Source organism: Choloepus didactylus, chromosome 3 (assembly GCF_015220235.1).
Source record: "Choloepus didactylus isolate mChoDid1 chromosome 3, mChoDid1.pri, whole genome shotgun sequence".
NCBI lineage: Eukaryota > Metazoa > Chordata > Mammalia > Pilosa > Megalonychidae > Choloepus > Choloepus didactylus.
In genome coordinates, this window is record NC_051309.1 from 61,301,223 (window position 1) to 61,321,181 (window position 19,959).

Consider the following 19,959-nt stretch of genomic DNA (forward strand, 5'->3'; position numbering starts at 1 on the left):
ACATATAAGATACCAAATCATGGAATTGCCCTGCTTCTTGACAACAGTCAATCCAGAGCAAAGCCAAGATTCCTCCCCCTAAGAATCTATCCCAATCCCAAATCCTCTAAAAGTCTTTTCTACCACTCTTATTGAGAAGAAATATAGTTCTCATAGTGTATGGTCTCCTTCATTGAAACAAGTAATAACACAAGTTTGTCTGATATGTATATATCTGGTAGTCTTTTGTATAGAGGGCATTGACAAATTTTTCAAAACAGTCATATATTTAAGCATAATTAGCATTTGTCTTTACTTATTACTTTGATGTACAATGTAACTTCTTAAACTGAGAACTGAATAGTCTACAAAGAAAGTATCATTGATGTTTTCTTGAACAATGTGTGCAGGGCTTTTATTTTTCTCTTTTAAATTAAGTTTTATTTTTAAAACTGGAAAAAAATTAAAACGTCTCAGTATGTAAAACACAGAAGAGCAACATTTTATAGAGAGATATTGTTAACTATCCAATTTAGAGAAAAGATTCAGAGAGCTACTATCTTCCTATCAATTAAATACTTTACCTCTGATATTAACTCTTTATAATTATTTTCTTGTAAAGAAATCTTCACCAAATTATTGCTTTTTTAACCTTTTAAAAATCATTAGCCATAGACTATTCCATCCTATTTTCACTACTTTTAGAATTCAATGTTAATCCTCTTTCCTCTTTTGTTAAAAGTAATTGCTTCATATGCAAAATGCAAAGCTTCTAATAATAATATTTATTGCTTTCTTCCATGTGTAGGAACCATTCTAAAGACCAACTTAATCCTCTCAGAATACGTTTGAAGTAAGTGTTTTTATTTCCATTGATGAAACTGAAGCACAAAAGACTTAAGCAATTTATTCAAAGGCATTTAGCCATAAGAATCAGAATTTAAACACAGGCAATCTGATGTCGGAGAATAGACTTTAATCATTACACCCTGGAGCTACCTCCTGGCTCTGTTTCTCTAAAAATTAGTCACTGCTACTTTGCCTTGTAATTCATTTTAATTGCTTGTATATCTATTCTCTTTTTTAGTTTATATAATTCCAAACTGCCTTTTTAAAAGTTTTCATCGAATATGCTTTTATCTGCCTACAGTTATTCCTAACTCAATCATACATTCAATGTCTATTTAAAGGATTGGTAAATCTTACCACCTTTCATCATAAAGAAATGCATAATTTATTTCTGACATTTTGAATTCATTATATAAAACAAAATAGAGGTTTGTAAAAGTTGAGATTTTCTTACATGGGTACTGCTTGTATAAGAAGAAAATAAGCAAAGTTCCTAACTCATTTTTTATTATGATCTATTGAAAAGTTATTAATTTAGTTAATAAATGAGAGATAATATCTCTAAAAAGTGTTTGGGCCTGTTTTTTGTTTTATTATAATTAATTTCATGAAATGTCTGCTTGAAATATGTTGTTATGTAGGCTAATATTTTAGTATCTTTTTAAACTGCTAAACTCTTTAAGTATTTTTAGAGTTTTCTTAATGAGATACTGACCTTGAGAATATGAATATATCTGAGAAAACTGCTGGTAGCATCATCCAGAAATATTTCAATTGTTTGAACATTTCAGGGTTGGTCTCAAAATTTCATAGAACATTCAGTAATACAAATGTTTTGCATTTAAGTACAAATGTTCTTTACAAAAAGTTATTAGCTCCAAAGAATATAGTAGCAAATCACTACTTTTGGGGGAGGTTAAGTAAAGTTAGAGGTTTTCTTCCTTTCATAAGCTCTTTTTTCACTTATGACCTAGAAGGCTATGCTAGCTAGAAGATGGAACGTATATAAAAATGGACACAATTTCTTTTCTTTTATAGTTTTTTGTTGTTGTTGTTGTTACTTTCTGTCCCTTCCTCTTCTGTTTTTTAAATTTTATCATTCCTTGTTTTCTTTCAACCCCTGTTCACCAGAAGTTAAAAGCATAGGTTTGGGAGTTAGACATGCCTTGGCTCTCACTCATACTGCTAGCTAGCTACAGACTTGGACTAGTTATTTCACTTCTCCTTGCTTCTGATTCCTCAGTTTTAAAATCAGGGCATAATAGTACTTATGTCAAATTATTATTGTGTGCTTAAATATAAAAATTCATGTGAAATCTTTATCATAAGAATTTGGTAAATGCTTAATGAAAATCATATCATTTTGCCCCCCTCCCATATCTTTTTTATCGTGGTGGCCATAAGAGTGCACTTTGCAGATCTCTAACTACAGGGGGCTCTGAAATCCATGGCCACTTTAGCACTGAGACCTTCCAGTAAGCTGCTCGCAGCCAATGAGCAATTGTGGTGAGGATACCAAAATAGGACTTTCCTGGGAGACATAGGACTGCTTTGAAAGCAGACTTTGGTTTTAGGGCTCCCCAAGGACCTTTCCAGATATTTCTTAGACTGCATGGCGCTCTAGCATACTTCAACCAACCTGCTCTCCCTTTCTTCCTCCCTCTGGGTCAGACTTTCACTGTGGCCTAGTGACTCTCTCAGCCTCCCCATTTTCTTTCACATGCAAGGTTACTCTATTAACATCTGCTTCTCATAGAACCCAAACCTTATATAAGCATTCACTTTCAGAAGACCTAGCCCTGCGCTATCAACTCTTTTTGGACTGCCAACATATATGCACTCTGTACTCACCTCTACTGATAATTTGTTCCTCTGTCCTCCTCATCTGCAGTGTCTTGCCAATTAAGTCCTAGAATCAAAAAATAGGATGAACCAGGACCAATGTATGCAATTCAAAGTAGGATCTCAAGAGTTAATTTGGACTGTGCTAACATTGTCCTTAGGGATACATCCTGAAAATACCAAACTCATAATAATTGAATAACAAACTCAGGGTAGTTTCATCTTTATTAGAAAATAAACAAAGTTCCACTTGATCATTTTTGAATATAAATGGGAAGAAACGCATGCCACATCCACTGGAGGTTAATTGAATCAGAATTGTTAAGTTCATTTCACCAAAATGTCATTCAGATTATAGCAAGTACTCCAAGTTGCCTTGTATTGTCTTGACACAGGTGTATGTGTGTTTGAAAAGAAAAAAAAAAACAGCCTCACTTTTTATAACAGGACCTAGTTTCTCTGTTCTTTACACTTAGAGGAAGAATCTCTAGGCAGGAAGGGCATGTTACCAATCAGTCCAGCACTTCTCACAGTAGAGCATCTCTCTTAAGAGTCCTCACACTTTAATTCCTGGCGCTCTAGCATGAAGGCACCCTAAGGCACTTTATAGTTTTGATATATATTGTACTACAATCCTACCATGTGGTGTAGGGTCTAACTTTAAAGTCCAGTATTAATTGCTGTCTTGATATTTGGTAAAATCAAGGGGGCACCAAATGCCCTCCATTCCCCCACCCTTTTACTCTCACAATCAGGTTCCCTAGCCAAACAAACCTCCTTATTTAGGGAATCAGGCACAGTTCCCACTTAACTATGAGTAGTTGGTCTTAGTTCCCTGCCAGCTGGTCAAACTTTTCAAAAAAGCTAATCACATTGTCCTACAGGAACCAGGCAGGGGTCACTGCATCCCCCCAACCTTCTTGGTACTGCAAAAGCCTGTCTACAACAGCCCCTGGTTGTTTGCTGTGTTCCAAAGGACAACCCCCTTATGGCCCTGCATGGTTTGCAGTATCCTTTTCCCCTCAGATGGGAGTATATGTGATTAATAAACTGTTGTCCATCTCATCTGAGCAGTGTCAGGTATCCTGTACTCTGCAATCCTCAGAACCTTAGGGCAGAAGTTCCTCCCTCACCAATGGGGTGAAGAGGCAATTAAGACATATCATGAGTTCAATTTTAGCCAAGAACAAGCAGCCAAGAGCTATAAATTAATACATACATGCATACATACATACAGTATAAAGTAAACAAAATAAGAAAAACCACTTTAATAAATATTAAGAACACAAAGGTAATCCATGAGGATACAAGGATAAAATACAGACTTTCTTAAAAAGTAAAAGTTTATCATAATAACACAGAGATGTTGCTCTTAGGGCTTCTTTCTTACTGGAAAGACAATAGGCTTCTTGGTATGTCAAAGAGATAACTCAATTTGGAAGATATCTCAAAGCTTTTGTTGTTGTTTACCTAGCTTTTGTCCTGTCTCTTTGCCCTCTCCTTCCCTGGTGTTATTGTGGTAAAGATCCAGGATTAAGATTACTTGAATGCAGCCCAACTAGAAGTCTCTCTCTGAAGGTCCAGTCTCCTCTCCCGGCTAACTGATAAACAATGAATGCTCTGACTGCTTCTAGTAAGACCTTATTGCTACACCAAGTGTTGCAACTTTGACTCCCTTTTAAGTCCAATATTATAGCCCTAATATACTACATAAAAACATTTTTATGAAGCATATCAAGATATAAATATTAGATTGTAGATTCCTGAAAAAGGGGAACATTATACCCCTCAGAGTGCTTCCAATTTATTTTAAACTCTATACAATTTTGAGAATGAAATATTTAATCTTTTTTAACTTTCCAAACACTGGATACCTGAGAGGTTCAAGAGTGCTGTGTCTATTTTGAACTACTGTCCCAGGTATTAATTGGCAAAGTAGTTCATTGCTAGCCTTTCTGTAATATCTAATCATGCGGTGCAGGGAACTTTTTACTTGTTCATCTCTGCAAGCCCCTATCTTGAAACATGGATTAAGTGAAACCAGTGATTTGGGTTAAGAATACAAAAGACAGGACATATAGTCTCAGCTCTCAGTTTAAAACCAGCCTTTCTCAAAATGTTATTTTCATGTTGATTTTCTTTTTTACATCTTAATGGCAACTCAACCCAAAAATAAGTACTTAAGGCAATAATAACTGAGACAAATACTCCAAGACACATAACCTAATAATTTTTAAAAAGGTAATTCACAATGAAGAAAATCAAGTGGACAATGAATTTGTGAAATGTATTCCATAATCAAAAAGTGATTCAGTTTCCTTCAGTTTCCACCTAATAAAATAGCACTTTTTATAAGACAATACACATTGTAGCCCAAGGATTGTGAAAAGAGGCATTGTCATATATAGTCAATGGAATTATATACAGGTATATATTTTCTGGAAGCAATCTGCTAGTATAAAAAGCCTATTCCTGAGCCCTTTCTTCTTCTTTCCAATCCCTCAGATGATGCCAGTGAAGGTGGCTGCCATTTGTTACATGGCATCATACTTACTTTTGTTACAATTGATAAAAGATTATTAAAACAGTTCTATTAACTATTATCCACAGTTTACATTCGGTATGTTTTTTCCCATATAACACCCAATTATTAACATATTGTGCTAGTGTCATGTACTTGTTATAATTGATGAAAGAACATTGTTATACTTGTAGTATTAAGTATAGTTCATCATCTACAATAGGATTCACTGTGTTATACATTTCTATGTCTGTTTTTTTCATTTTTACGTAACATATGCAACCTCTAGTTTCCCTTTTTACCCACATTCACATATATACGTTAGTGCTGTTAACCATGCCCACAATAATATGCTACCATCACCACCATCCATTTCCAAACCTTTTCAATCAACCTAAATAGAAATTCTGTAAAAATTATGCATCCACTCCCCATTTTCTAGCTCCAGTCTATTCCTTGGTAACCTATATACTAGATTCTAACTCTGTGAATTTGCTCATTATGATTAGTTCATATCAGTGAGATCATACAATATTTGTCATTTTGTTTCTGGCTTATATCACTCAGCATAATGTTGTTGCATGCATCAGGACTTCATTCTTTTATAGCTGAATAATATTTTCATTGTATATACCACATTTTGTTTATTCATTCATTGGTTGATGGACACATGGGTTATTTCCATCTTTTGGCAATCGTGAACAATGCTGCTATGGACATCAGTGTGCAAATATCTGTTCAAGTACCTGCTTTCAATTCTTCTTGGTATATACCTAGTATTGGGATTGCTGGGTCATATGATAATTTCATGCTTAGTTTCCTGATGAACTGCCCAACTGTCTTCCACAGCAGTTGTGCCATTTTTCCATTTCTGGAAAGTAGGCTGCTGGAATTTTTGTTGGGATTGCACTGAGTCTATAAATCATTTTAGCTAGAATTGATGTCTTAATGATATTTTGTATTCAAATCCATGAACACAGATGCTCTTCCATTTATTTAGATCTTCTTTGATTCCTGTTTTCAAAGTTCTATAGTTTTCTCTGTTCAAGTCTTTTACATCCTTGGTTAAATTCTTAGATTTGATTCTTTTACTTGCTATTGTAAATGGATTTTTTTTTCCTTAATTTCCTCCTAAGATTACTCATTATTAGTGCATAGAAACACTACTGAATTTTGTGTGCCACTTTGTTGAATCTGTTTATTAGCCCTAGGAGTTTGTTGTAGATTTTTTGCTACTTTCTATATATAGGATCATGCCATCTGAAAATAAAGTTTTACTTCTTCCTTTCTAATTTGGATGCCTTTTATTTGTTTTTCTTGCCTAAGTGCTCTGCCTAGAACTTCCAGTACCGTGTTGAATAACAGTGTGACAGTGGGCATCCTTGTCTTGTTTCTGATCTTAATGCAAAAGCTTTCAGCCTTTCAACTTTGAGTATGTTGATAGTTGTGGGTTTCTTGTCTATGCCCTTTATTATGTTGGGGGAGATTTCTTCTATTACTATTTTTGCAAGTTTTTTTTTTTTTTTTTTTTAAATCTATAAAGGATGCTGAATGTTTTTAAATGCCTTTTCTGCCTCAATTGAGATGATTATGTGGTTTTTCCCTTCCATTTGTTAATGTGGGCTATTATATTAATTGATTTTCTTGTGTTGAACCACCCTTGCATGCTTGCATGTCTGGGATAAAACTCATGTTATCAGAGTGCATAATTCTTTTGATGTGTAGTTGGATTTGATTTGCAAGTATTTTATTGAGGATTTTTGTATCTATATACATAAGAGAAATTGACTTGTAATTTTCTTTTCTTGTGGTATATTTCTCTGGTTGGTATTAGATTGATGTTGGCCTCAGAATGTTTTAGGTAGTGTTCCTGGCTCTTCAATTTTTTGTTAAGAGTTTGAGGAGAATAGGTATTAATTCTTCTTGCAGTGATTGGTTGAACTCACATGTGAAGCCGTCTGGCCCTGGGCTTCTCTTTGTTGGGAGATTTTTGTTTTGTTTTGTTTTAATGACTGATTCATTCTCTTTACTTGTAATTGGTCTGTTGAGCTCTTCTATTTCTCCCAGAGACAGTATAGGTTGTTTGTCTCTAGGAATTGTTTCTAGGAATTTATCCATTTCATCTAAGTTATCTAGTTGGTTAGAATAATGTTGTTGAAAGTATCCTCTTTAGACTTTCAAATTCTTTATTCTCACACATCCCCTTCTTAATATACTTTATCTCTTTATGCATATTTCCTTTAGCTCCTTGAATTGATTTAGGAGATTTGTTTGAAATTCTTTGATGAGTTGTTTCAAATTCTCTGTCCCCCTGAGGTTTTATTTTTTATTTTTTATTTATTTGACTGAGTCATATATTCCCGTTCTTAGTATTGCTTGCTGATGTCTAGGCATCTCATTATATTGATGAGTTTAGTCTAAACGTTACTTTCTTTCTCTTGCCTAGGGTATTGTTGTTGATTTGCTCTGTGTTAAGGCTTTTGTTTGATGCTTGGTCCAACTTATTCTGGACCTTTGAATTGCGCAAGTTTAACTGATCTGATTTTCTCTGCTCTTCTTCATCTGATTCTTGCCCTGGTATTTTTCATTCTTCTCTTCAGCATTTGTGGAGTCTTTCTGCAGTCTCTACCATCCTCCAGAGTTCATCAAGTGTGTTTTGTTTTTTCCTTTTATTTGCTGAATCTCTGGGGTGGTGGGTTAGGGGTTGTTTTACATCACAATGTTGATGACATCACTCTGATGATTTATTTTTAAATCTACTTTTTCTTTGTTCTTTGTTTTTCTATCTTGCTCAGAGCAAGAAATGCCTTTAAATAAGACTTTGCTTTCCCCCATACATTGAATCTCTCACAGTGAATAAAATGATCTTTTATTTATAATTTTCAACAGTTGAATGTTAAAAAATGTTAGCAAAGAAAATATCATGTGTTTGAATAAAAGAAACACAAAATCTCCATTATTACATATATAATAGTTTCAAAGGTGATTTTTTTCCCATTTGCTTTTGATTCACATGAAAATGTGGAGCACCTCACAAGGGAACAGCAGTACACCTATGTCTAAGGTTTATAAAATATTCATGTGAGAGAACTTGACATAGCTTAAAGAGGAAGCCACATAGTGTAATGGTTGACTGCCAAGCTATCTTTTCACCCCAATGTGCCTTCAAATCCTGGTTCTGTCTTTTCTTGGTTGCAAAATATTGGACAATTTTAGCCTCTTTATGTTCATCTGCTTTGTCCATAGAATGGCGATCATAAGACTTTCCTTCTAAGTAATTTTAGATATTAAATGATAAAATACTCAAATTTTTAGCAATATGTTTGGCAAGGTAAAATTTGGTAGGTAAAATTACAGAAAAAGAAACAAAGTTTTCATTAGAGAAGAAATAAATAAATGATCAATAGCGTTACAAAATAAGTTGATTAGAAATTAAAATAATGTATTTGAATTGGAACCTCAATAATTTAATACACTGGTCAGTTACTCCTTAGATACTGATAGGAAATGAAGGAGAACAATATTTAAGGGAAAATACTGGAATTTCCTTTTTTACTCCTATTTAATTTAATAATAAAGTTGGATAAAAAAGGTGATGTTATTTTCTATTTTCAAAGCTTTCATGTTCTAATGGTATAAGAAAAGTAAAAACTTAGTTAATTCTAAAACTAAACATTGGTCATTAAGGCAATACTAAAATTGTTTTCTGGTGGCCTTCATGATTCTTTCTATGTTAAATCATAGGATTAGAATTTGCACATTTTATTCACTTAGTTTTATTATAGTGAATTTAATATGAATAGTTTATTATCTTGTAAGCCAGATCAATGGTTTGTGAGGAGCAATGAATTATTTATATACTTAAAGTCCAAACCTCCATGTACTTATGTATCTCTACTTTACTCACTAGTCCTCACTTATTGCCAAGGTAAGAAGAAATAGAGGGGATGGAATTTTATACTTACTATTTGGGAGTTGTCCAAGAGAGCAAGAAGCAGCTATAAAATGGGAATTTTTAAGATAATCTTTTGTTGTTGCCATAAAATCTTGCAACTAGAAAGATCAATTGGATCTTCATAGAAGTTAATAAAAGAACTATATTTAATTCACATTTTGAAATGGTTCCCAGGACTACAAAATCTTCATTATCACCTCTTAACCTACCTTCTGTTAGCCTTTCACAATGAATGGCTAAGAATGTGTGGATATAAAGATGACCTCAATTTTCCAAGCACAAGCAGGTTGCATTTCATGCAACTTCTTAAACTCGGGAAACCAGAATATGCTCCAAGCTTAATTGCAGGTGTGACTGACTCCATGTGTGGCCTTCCAAAAGGAAACCAGAGTCACATTAGAATGTAATCCCCCTAAAGTCTCAGCTTACATTACATAATGTTCAAACAGTTCAAATGCTCAGCATTCTTGCATTAAACTTTGCATTCAAAATGAATTCTTGGGCTTGGATGTGGAAGAAGGCAAGAACCATACAGACACATCTTTCACATATGTTTTCTTCCAGGATCAGTTATTTGTTTCTATGAGGACTGGAGATTGTTGAGAATTGGGATGATGATTGTCTTCCACAGACTAGTTGGCTTTGTTTTCTTGTGGTTTTGGAGGCTAGACATATAAAATAAAGTTGTCAGCAGATACATGCTCTGTGTCTTGTTGTATGTTGGCATAATCAGTCTCTGCCTCCATTTCATGGTTGTCTATCTCTCTGTGTATCATGTGGAAATTTCCTCCCATTTTAAGGACATGAGTCGTAAAGGATTAGAGCCGACATTAATTCAGTTTGACCTTATTTTAATCAATAACTTCTCAAAGATCCTACTTACAAATAAGTTCACACTAACAGGACTGGGGATAAAGACTTAAACATGTTTTACGAGGGGACACAATTCAACACATAGTAATGGGTATGTTTTTGTTGGAATATTTGAAGTTAGAAAGAAGATGTTTAAAGAATTTTTGCTAAGTGATGACAGAGCAAAGGAACTAATAAGTGCATAGATATTTAATTCCTATCTTTTGCTGCTCCTAATGTTATGGAAGGTAAATGAACAATGCTTCCTAAATCTGACTAATTACCAGAGCCTATATGCAATAGTATTTTCCCAGCACACTCCAGGTTTTCTGAACTAGGATCCCTAAGTATCTCTCTTGGCTATGGTACATGGGAGATTCTAGTGATTGGTCAGGTTAAAAAACCAATGGTTTAGAAAAAGATTTTATTGTGTTATTCATTGATTTCTAGGGGTATCTATCATTATATTTAAGATATGGTTCTTTGATTCTATGCATTGATAATTCTACTTTTAACTGATCAATTTGATCCTACATTAATATAGGGCTTTTTATTTCCCTAATATATTTAAATGTCTTTGATCATGCCTTAATAATTTAGAATCTCTATGGTATGTGTGACTAATTAAAGTATGGTGATTATATTAAAGACATGTTATCTATTGATTTATTTTACTCTGAGTCAATTTCTAAGAAAATTGAAAGTTGGACATTGTCTATACACATTGCGATAACAGTGGCTACTTCCTCTAAGTTTCTTCCTAGTTCCTCCAAAGAATATCTTGGAAATCTTAAACAAAGAAGGCTTCTATAAATGTTTAAGTGGACAAATCCATAATATTGATTTTCACTAGTTTTCATTGAAAATTTATTGAGCCCTTACTGATGTGCCTAGCACTGTGTAGCAGCTTTTACTGTGTAGACGACAAGAATAATATGACATTACACTTGCTTCTAAGAAGTTAACAGAAGGGAGGGACAGGGTTTTTGTTCATTTGCCTTATTTTTTTGTTCAATTTTTAGTTTTGTTTTTGTTTTGTTCTTTTTTTTTGTATTCTTAATAATTTATTGCTGTGCCTTCATATTATATCATTACAACCCCTATTTAAACCTTAATTGAGATATCATAGCCTATCCAATGATTACAATTTAATAAAATTTCAAAACTGTTCCTATATATTTCTGGGGTTTGTGCATGCCTAAACATGTTTGGCAGGTAAACTGGCATGACTGACCAAATGTGATTCATATGATGATCCAGGAGACCTAGGAGTAAATAAGAAACCCTATTAAAAACAAACAAAAAAGCAAATGAAAAAAATATTCAACCTGTTTCTATTACTGTAGTTCAGATATATGTCAAAATTCAGAAAACTGTTGAAATGACTGAACAAATATCTCTTTTCCAAGGGGAGTGTGAAGGTTAATTTCATCTGTCAACTTGGGTAGGTTATTGTGTTAAATTATTTGGTCAAGCAAGCACTGTCCTGATTGTCACTGTGAGTATATTTCATTGATGTATTTGCATCTATAATCAATTGATTGCATCTAAGGCTGATTTGCAACTACAATCAACAAAAGACATTGCCCTCAGCAATGCAGGAGGGGAGGGCTACTCATTCAATCAGTTAGAGGTTTTAAAAACCAGAACTGAGGATTTTAGAAATCAGAATGAAGAATTTCTGTCTCAAGTTTAGTCAGCCAGCTTCTCATGGGGAATATTGACTTTCCTGACTTCAAAATCATCTTTAATGCAGTTTCTAGCTTGGAGCCTTCCCTACAGAATTCAGACTTGCCAGGCCCTGTGGTTATATGAACCAATTCCTCATAATAAAATCTGTTTCTCTGGCATATCCTAATTAATTCAGTGACTAAAGGGTCTCTTGAGATAGGACTCATTCTAAGAAATGTCAAGCCAGGTCCAGAAACAAAGCCTTGATAGTTATTGGGGAGTAGAGTTTATGAATACAGGGAAGTAACTGCTATTCAAATTGACCCTTACTACAAACTCTTGGCCATACTTCTGGGGACCAAGTTAAGAGTGAGGAATAAAAATTGCACACAGGGAAAAAATCTGTTGCAAGAAATGAGAATCTATAGAAGGTTATTATATTGTGTCTGAGCTCAATGTTCTAATGATCATTTGTCATTATCAGCATTGTGTTTATATAGTTGCTTGATTTTACATGATTAAACAAAAATGTCCATTGTTAGAAGATATGAACTACTATTTCCTCTGGATCTTTGTATTTTATTATAATTAATTGTGATTGAAATATTATCTACATATTCATTCATTCACTCATTCATTCATTCCTGCATCCAACAGAAATTTTCAGAGTCCCTGCAATGTGTCAGTTTGTGAGATAGATACTAAAGTCACAACAATGTTAAAGACATGATGGAAGAGTTAAACAATGAACAAAAGTTACATACAATATAACAACAACTGGACACTCAAGGCAGACTTTCTGGGCCAGAAAAAGTCCCTTTCACACAACTGAAGTGACTTCTAATTCACAGCCTGCAGTCTAATAGTAGCCAGCCATGAAAAAGAATGGGGAGCAGGGATTGGGTATTAAAGAAGTGATTCCAACCAAGAAAATAATAGGTGCTAAAGAAGAGAAAGAGCATGTGTAAAACAAAACTTTAAAGATGTTAATTGTGATTGTAAGGGGGTAAGTGTCAAATGATAGTGGTCCTTACACACACACACACACACAGTGTTATACATTTATGAATGTACAAGCTAAACACTGATGTAACTCACTACACTGAAGAGAATATGAAGCAACTGAAGTGAGCAGCAGATTTTCTGCTGCTATAGCTCATGACAGCTTTTGCTCTCAATAGTACAAATACAATTTAGCTAAGGGAGGCTTCTTTGATTTATAAAACTAGCAAGAATGAGATCCATTGCATTGTATTTTTTTTTTTCTTTGCATTAGATAGTTTCTACTTCTGCACACTTCTGGGTACCCACTGAGTACCTAGACATGAGGTCCCACAATATTTCTATAGTAAACATCTCTTGAAGGACCAATTTAAGAGCATGATTTACATCTCAGAGAACTACAGTTTAAAATTGTCTGTATGTATTTCTTGATCCTGCCCTGACCACAGTACTGTATATTGAAACAGGAGTAAACACCTGACCCAAACTAGGCCAATATGATTTCTTTCTTCCTGGAATTTGGATTCAGAGACACCAGTCAGATCACTCTCTTGATCTTTTGAAATGAAGCTCTTATGCTGTGAAATCTTTTGCAATAGTGAGAAAGAGGAATATTTAATAAGTATTTATCTTTATTTTAACAGACTTACATTGTGCCTACCGTGTGTCAGAAAATATTCTAAATAAGCTTGTGCAGAACGAAGAGATAAGAAACCGCATCAGTCTAGACAAAGATAAATGATGTGGATGGATGTTCGGGTTCCTAAATAAAACTTTAAGTTTCTGTGTTTAATTTATCCTGGGTCTGAGTGCACTTAATAAATTTAATATTATTGTTTTCAGTGAGATACACATTATGTTTATAATAAAACTCCCTGAAACCCACCCAACATTAAATTGCTCATTTACTTGATGCAAGTAGGTTTATTTTGTTACAATATATCAAAACTAACCCTAAAATGTGGCAGACAGCTCTGCCCCCAGAATTTGTTCATTAGTAGGGGAAAATTTTTAAAAATATTATAAACAATATACAAATACTGAGGTATACTTCTTTAATTATTCAAATGTGCCAAAAATTATTAAATAGATTTCACATAATTAGATATTACGTAGCACACTAAATTTCTTAAACCTAATTTAAAAAAAGAAGCACCTTAAGGAAGTGATATGAAGCAGCATTTGGCAATCTTGAGCATAATTCTCAATTGTGTTTCATGTGACCTTAGTTATTCCTCAACATCCATAACAGTACCACCTTTCTATCTATAAAAATAGCTGTTGATAATTACTAACCATTTTCATTCCATAATAATAAAAAATTGAATACAAAATGCATTCATAAATTTGGAACTCTTCTTTTGGAAAGTTAGAAAAATGTTAACTAATATATAGAAGAGAACTAAAGTCGAGTTGTAGGGATTTCTGAATTTAGTCTCCATGAGATGATTTTTTAATCCCTTTTATATACCAGAGGGTTTTCACATACTGCTTGAAATATTCACAATTTTCATCATTTTACAAAAGAGAAAACTAAAGTCAACTGAGTCTCAGTGCTGAACATAAGTTGTTCAGATTTCATAACACAAAATTTCTTCATTATGTCATTCTGGCTTTCTGGCTTATTTGGACCCATAGAAGTTTTTTCAGTGAAAAACTATTTAATAAGAAAAATATCTTACTGTTGCATAAACACTTGTTTTTAAAGAAGCATCTTTGTCACTTTTTCTTGTTTATAATAATTCCAATGAAATTCTTGTGTATTAAATATAAGTAGAGGTTTTTTTTTGTTTGTTTGTTTTTTTTGTTTTTTTTTTTTGTTGCTTCTTTGGAACACATAATTTCTACAGTGCAGTGGGAATCAAAGCACACGTATTAGGCCAAACTGGTCCCAAATCATTAAAACCCAGTGGACAGGAGAGGACCTAAGATGGTGGCTAGGTGAGACAGTGCAAAAAAACACCTCTGTGAAAATACTAGATAAAAGCCAGAAAGTGAACCAGAACACCACTTCCAGCGATGCACCAGCCGGACAAGGTCTGCTAAAACCACAGGGACTGTGCACTTGGTGAAACCGGGAGTCTGCATTCTGAAACAAGTGAGTAAGCTGGCTGAAAGTCCAGCAACTGTGCTGCAGTGTGGGGAAACCATGGGTTGGCATTTGGGAATGGACTAGTTCTTTAAAAAAAAAAAAAAAAAACCTGGTAGTGGCTGCAGATACAGCAGCGAGAGCTGTGCAGTGAAGTACTGCAGGAGCGGGCTGTAGCCAACACCTCAGTGTCTGGGGTGGAGGATAGCCCTTCCCACACCCATTGATGATTGTCTTGGGGCCAGGGGGACAGAAGGGAGCCAAAAGGAGAAAGAAACTGCGCCCCTTGCAGCCATCTCCCCGGTGAGCTGGAGACACTCCTGCCCGGGGACGGAGCCGTAGCCCAGAGCTGCACCAAGAGTGTTTCCCACAGCATCGTGAACATGCCACAATATCGGCTGTGGACAGTGGTCTTTAGTACACCCACAGCTAAGTTTCCCAGAGCTGGGAAGGTGGAGTTGTGTGAAAAGGCAGAAATTAATATGCCCCTTCAACCATCTTTAAAGCAGGCTGGGAATGTCCCTGCATGGCCCAGTGGCCCAGGGTTTCCCTGGAGGCCGGCGTGCACTTGTGATGTGGCACAGCCTTCCCTCAGCAGAGGTCCTGGAAGAGCATGGCCAGGAAGGGGAACCCGCTCGGAAATCTGAGGGACCCTCTGCCAAAACCAAGGACTTGTGGGTCAGTGGCAGAGACAATATGTGGGAAGACTGAAATGAAGACTTAGACTCTTGTTTCAGCCTAAAATCTCTGGGAACACCTGGGAGGTTTGATTATTAAAGCTTCCCTGCCTCCCTAACCACCCAGACACATGCCCCACATTCAGGGCAGACATCATCAACAACACACTCAAACTTAGTGCACCAATTGAACCCCACAAGAATCAGATCCCCACACACCACAAAGACAAATTTGGGAAGAACTGACTTGAGGGGAACAGGTGACTCGCGGACATCATCTGCTGGCTAGTTAGAGAAAGTATATGCCACCAAGGTGTAGATCTGACAAATTAGAGATCGGTATTTTTTTATATCCAGAAAAGAACCCTATCAAGTAAAGCAAATGCCAAGAGGCCAAAAACAACAGAAAATTTTAAAGCATATGATAAAACCAGGTGATATGGAGAACCCAAACCCAAACACCCAAATCAAAAGATCAGAAGAGACAAAGTACTTGGTGCAATTAATCAAAGAACTAAAGTCAAACAATGAGAGCATGGCACAGGACATAAACGACATGAATAAGAGCATGGCACAGGATATAAAGGACATAAAGAAGACCCTAGAAGAATATAAAGAAGAAATTGCAAGAGTAAATAAAAAATAGAAGAACTTATGGAAATAAAAGAAACTGTTGGCCAAATTAAAAAGACTCTGGATACTCATAATACAAGATTAGAGGAAGTTGAACAACGACTCAGCGTCCTTGATGACCACAGAATGGAAAATTAAAGAACAAAAGAAAGAATGGGAAAAAAAAATAAAAAAATTGGAATGGATCTCAAGGATATTATAGATAAAATAAAACATCCAAATTTATGACTCATTGGTGTCCCAGAAGGGGAAGAGAAGGGTAAAGTTCTAGAAAGTATATTCAAAGAAATTGTTGGGGAAAACTTCCCAAACCTTCTACACAATATAAATACACAAAGCATAAATGTCCAGCGAACTCCAAATAGAACAAATCCAAATAAACCCACTCCAAGACATATTCTGATTGAACTGTCAAATACTGAAGAGAAGGAGCAAGTTCTGAAAGCAGCAAGAGAAAAGCAATTCACCACATACAAAGGAAACAACATAGAACTAAGTAGTGACTACTCAGTGGCCACCATGGAGGCAAGAAGGCAGTGACATGACATATTTAAATTCTGAGAGAGAAAAATTTCCAACCAAGAGTATTTTATCCAGTAAAACTCTCCTTCAAATTTGAAGGAGAGCTTAAATTTTTCACAGACAAACAAATGCTGAGAGATTTTGCTAATAAAAGACCCGCCCTACTTCAGATACTGAAGGGAGCCCTACCGACAGAGAAACAAAGAAAGGAGAGAGATACATAGGAAAATTTAACAGACATATATAGAAAATTACATCCCAAATCACCAGGACACACATTCTTTTCCAGTGATCACAGATCTTTCTCTAGAATAGGCCATATGCTGGGACATAAAACAAGCCTCAATAAATTAAAAACAAAAAAACAAAAAAACAAAAAACAATTGAATATATTCAAAGCACATTCTCTGACCACAACAGAATACAAATAAAAGTCAATAATTTTTGATTTGTAACTCCACTATTTACTTCCTACAGGATATAAAATACAAAAATTCTAATGACAAATCAGTGGTTTTGGACTCAATGTAAAATATGTAATTTTTGACAAGAACTACATAAAAGTGGGGGAATGGAGGAGTATAGGAACATAGTTTATGTGTCCTATTGAAGTCAAATTGGTATCAAAGAAAAACAAGATTGCTATAGATTTAAGAGGTTAAATTTAAGCCCGATGGTAAACACAAAGAAGTTATCAGAGAATATGACCATAGAGATGAAAAGTAGAGTATGGGTTATGAGAAGTGGGGGAAGGGGCAATGAGGAGGTAAGAAATGAGTGTAGGGTTGCTGTTTGGGGTGAAGGGAAATTTCTAGTAATGGATGGTGGGAAGGTGATAACATTACAACATTCTAAATGTGATTAATCCCACTAATGGAATGCTAGGGAGGGGTTGGAATGGGAAGATTTAGCCTGTATATATGTTTCCACAGCTAAAAAAAAAAAAAAAGAAAAAGAAAAAGTCTAAATAGGCAATGACAATTAAATGCCAAGGATGATCCTGGATGAGATCTGAGGATGGAGGACAGCCGGCTAAAAGGGACACAGTTAGGACATAAGAAAAAAAAAAAAGGAAATATAGAATGTAAGTTTTGTATCAATGGTGAATTTCTTGAACTTCTTAGCTGGGCTTAATGGGATTTCATAAAAGAATGTTCTTCTTCATGAGAAATGTATATGTGAATTATATTGTTTGTTCAAGGATGTTTGCAGCTTGCTCTCATATGTTCAGAAGACAGAGTAATAGATGATGGATGATGGATGATAGATACTGAGGAGGGGGGAGGAGGGAGGAATAGAAAGAAAGAAATGGTGGTGTGACAGGATGTTAAAGTTGATGGATTGGGGTATCAGAAGGGGGGGTTGGGGTATGCTGGAGCTCTGTGTATGGGTTTTGTATTTTTTTTGCAACTGTTCCTGTAAGTTTGAATTTATTTCAAAAAAAAAAAAAACAGTGGACAAATGAACCGTAGGCAAATAAAGGATTCCAAAAGCCAGTGACCTTGCAGGAAGGGTCATGAAAGTCTGAGTTTCCCACTTGACCAATATTGGTTTGCTGTTAAGGAAAGTGGGAGTGTGTGAATTTTTTGCTTGGTATTTTAAAGACTGAAAATATTTAGGAGTTGGTGGTGGTGGGACCTCAATATGTTAGTGTTACAAAACTTTAATATAGCTTTGTTAATTTTTAGTGACTATGCATTAGGAAAACAACAACAACAAAACAAGTATTAGAAGTTTTACATATTTTAGCTGGAGATATATATTTAAAAAATACTAATCATATAACTACAACAATAGGATACATTTCATACTTTTACATAGAGTTCTCCTGAGACTTCCCTTTGGTAGTCTATAGCCACTTTGCAATGTTGTGTAGGCTCAGCGACCGCATCACAAACCCCTTTGGAAGTCTGTAGTCCTGAATATTGAGATCAATTCACATGTATTCACTCATTCTCAGCACTGTTTGAAGATTCATTAATCCCATATGCTCTCTGATGGATTTGTCTATATGCCATCTGGTTAAAAGCCACCAACACTTCTGTTTAAAACATTCTCTTTCAGAATTTGTCCTCACTTTATTGCAGGCATTCCTATTTTTAATCATTACATATGTTTCCAACATTTCATGTTTCTGCTCCGTTGTATTCCATTTATATTTCTGTCTGTCTTTCATATCTTCATGTCAAATCTACTGTTTTCTGTAATAGTTTCATTCTGTCCTTTATTGAAGTGTCAGTTTTACACTTTCTATTTTAATCAATATCTATTTAGAAATGATTCACTTTTCTACAATGAATGGCTTGGTGTATGGAAATTTTGTCATTTATTACAACAAATTCTGATTACATGTACCTATTTTTCTAGATGTCAGTCTTCTATCAGTTCGAAAATGTCTTATTTTACATCTGCTTAGACAATAATTTTAAACATAATATGTCTGTTTTCCTACAACATACCATTTTAGCAGTCAGCATATTCTAAAAGCTTTTCTCCCAAATTACAAAGTTTGAATAAATTTCTAATGTAGCTGTAGAGTAAGAATTTTCAAGGGAATATACTTCTTTACTGAAAAACATATCTTGTGAAATAATGCCATCATTTATAGCACTTGGAAAAAATCATTATAAGGGGTTAAAACATTGACTATAACATAGAGAAAATTTTACTCCCTAACTCAGTGTTCGCTTTGAAATGTAACATTGTGTAATACCATAACTGGTTGTACATTTTTTGTGGTATTCCTGAAAAAATATTAAACTAGTTGTCATCTCTTCTCTCATTCTCCCACTTACCAATATCCCTTTCAACATTAAATTGTTCTACCCATCAGAAATTCATAAATTATACTATCTGAATAAATCACATAAACAAAATTGGACACTGGAGGGAATGCCACATAATTCCTTGAGAATGTATGATATTGACATTGATATTCCTTACAAAGTTGAGAAAAATAGAAAATCCTTTCAAGTAATATTTTCTTCCTCAATCTCTGACAAAGAAAAGACCACACAAAGACTCTGGGAATAACACAGAGCACTTACGATTAGAGAGAACTGGATGTGAAATTTGGAGTATTCTTTACTAGCTGTGCAACCTGGAGCAAGTTTTGTAATCTTGATTAGTATATGTTTTTTTTTTTTTTTTTCCCAGCTATAAACTGAGAATAAGAACCTGCCTGATGTAGTATTTGTAAAATTAAAGGAAATAATGTTTGTCATATGCCTAACAGAACTTGACACATAATAATTACCCATTAACTCTTTGTTTTTGCTATTTTTACAAAAATAAAAATAAATGGAAAGTGATAAGGCAGTGGTGGGGAATTGGGAAGACTATAATACCTTCCTTCCAAAGCCCAGCA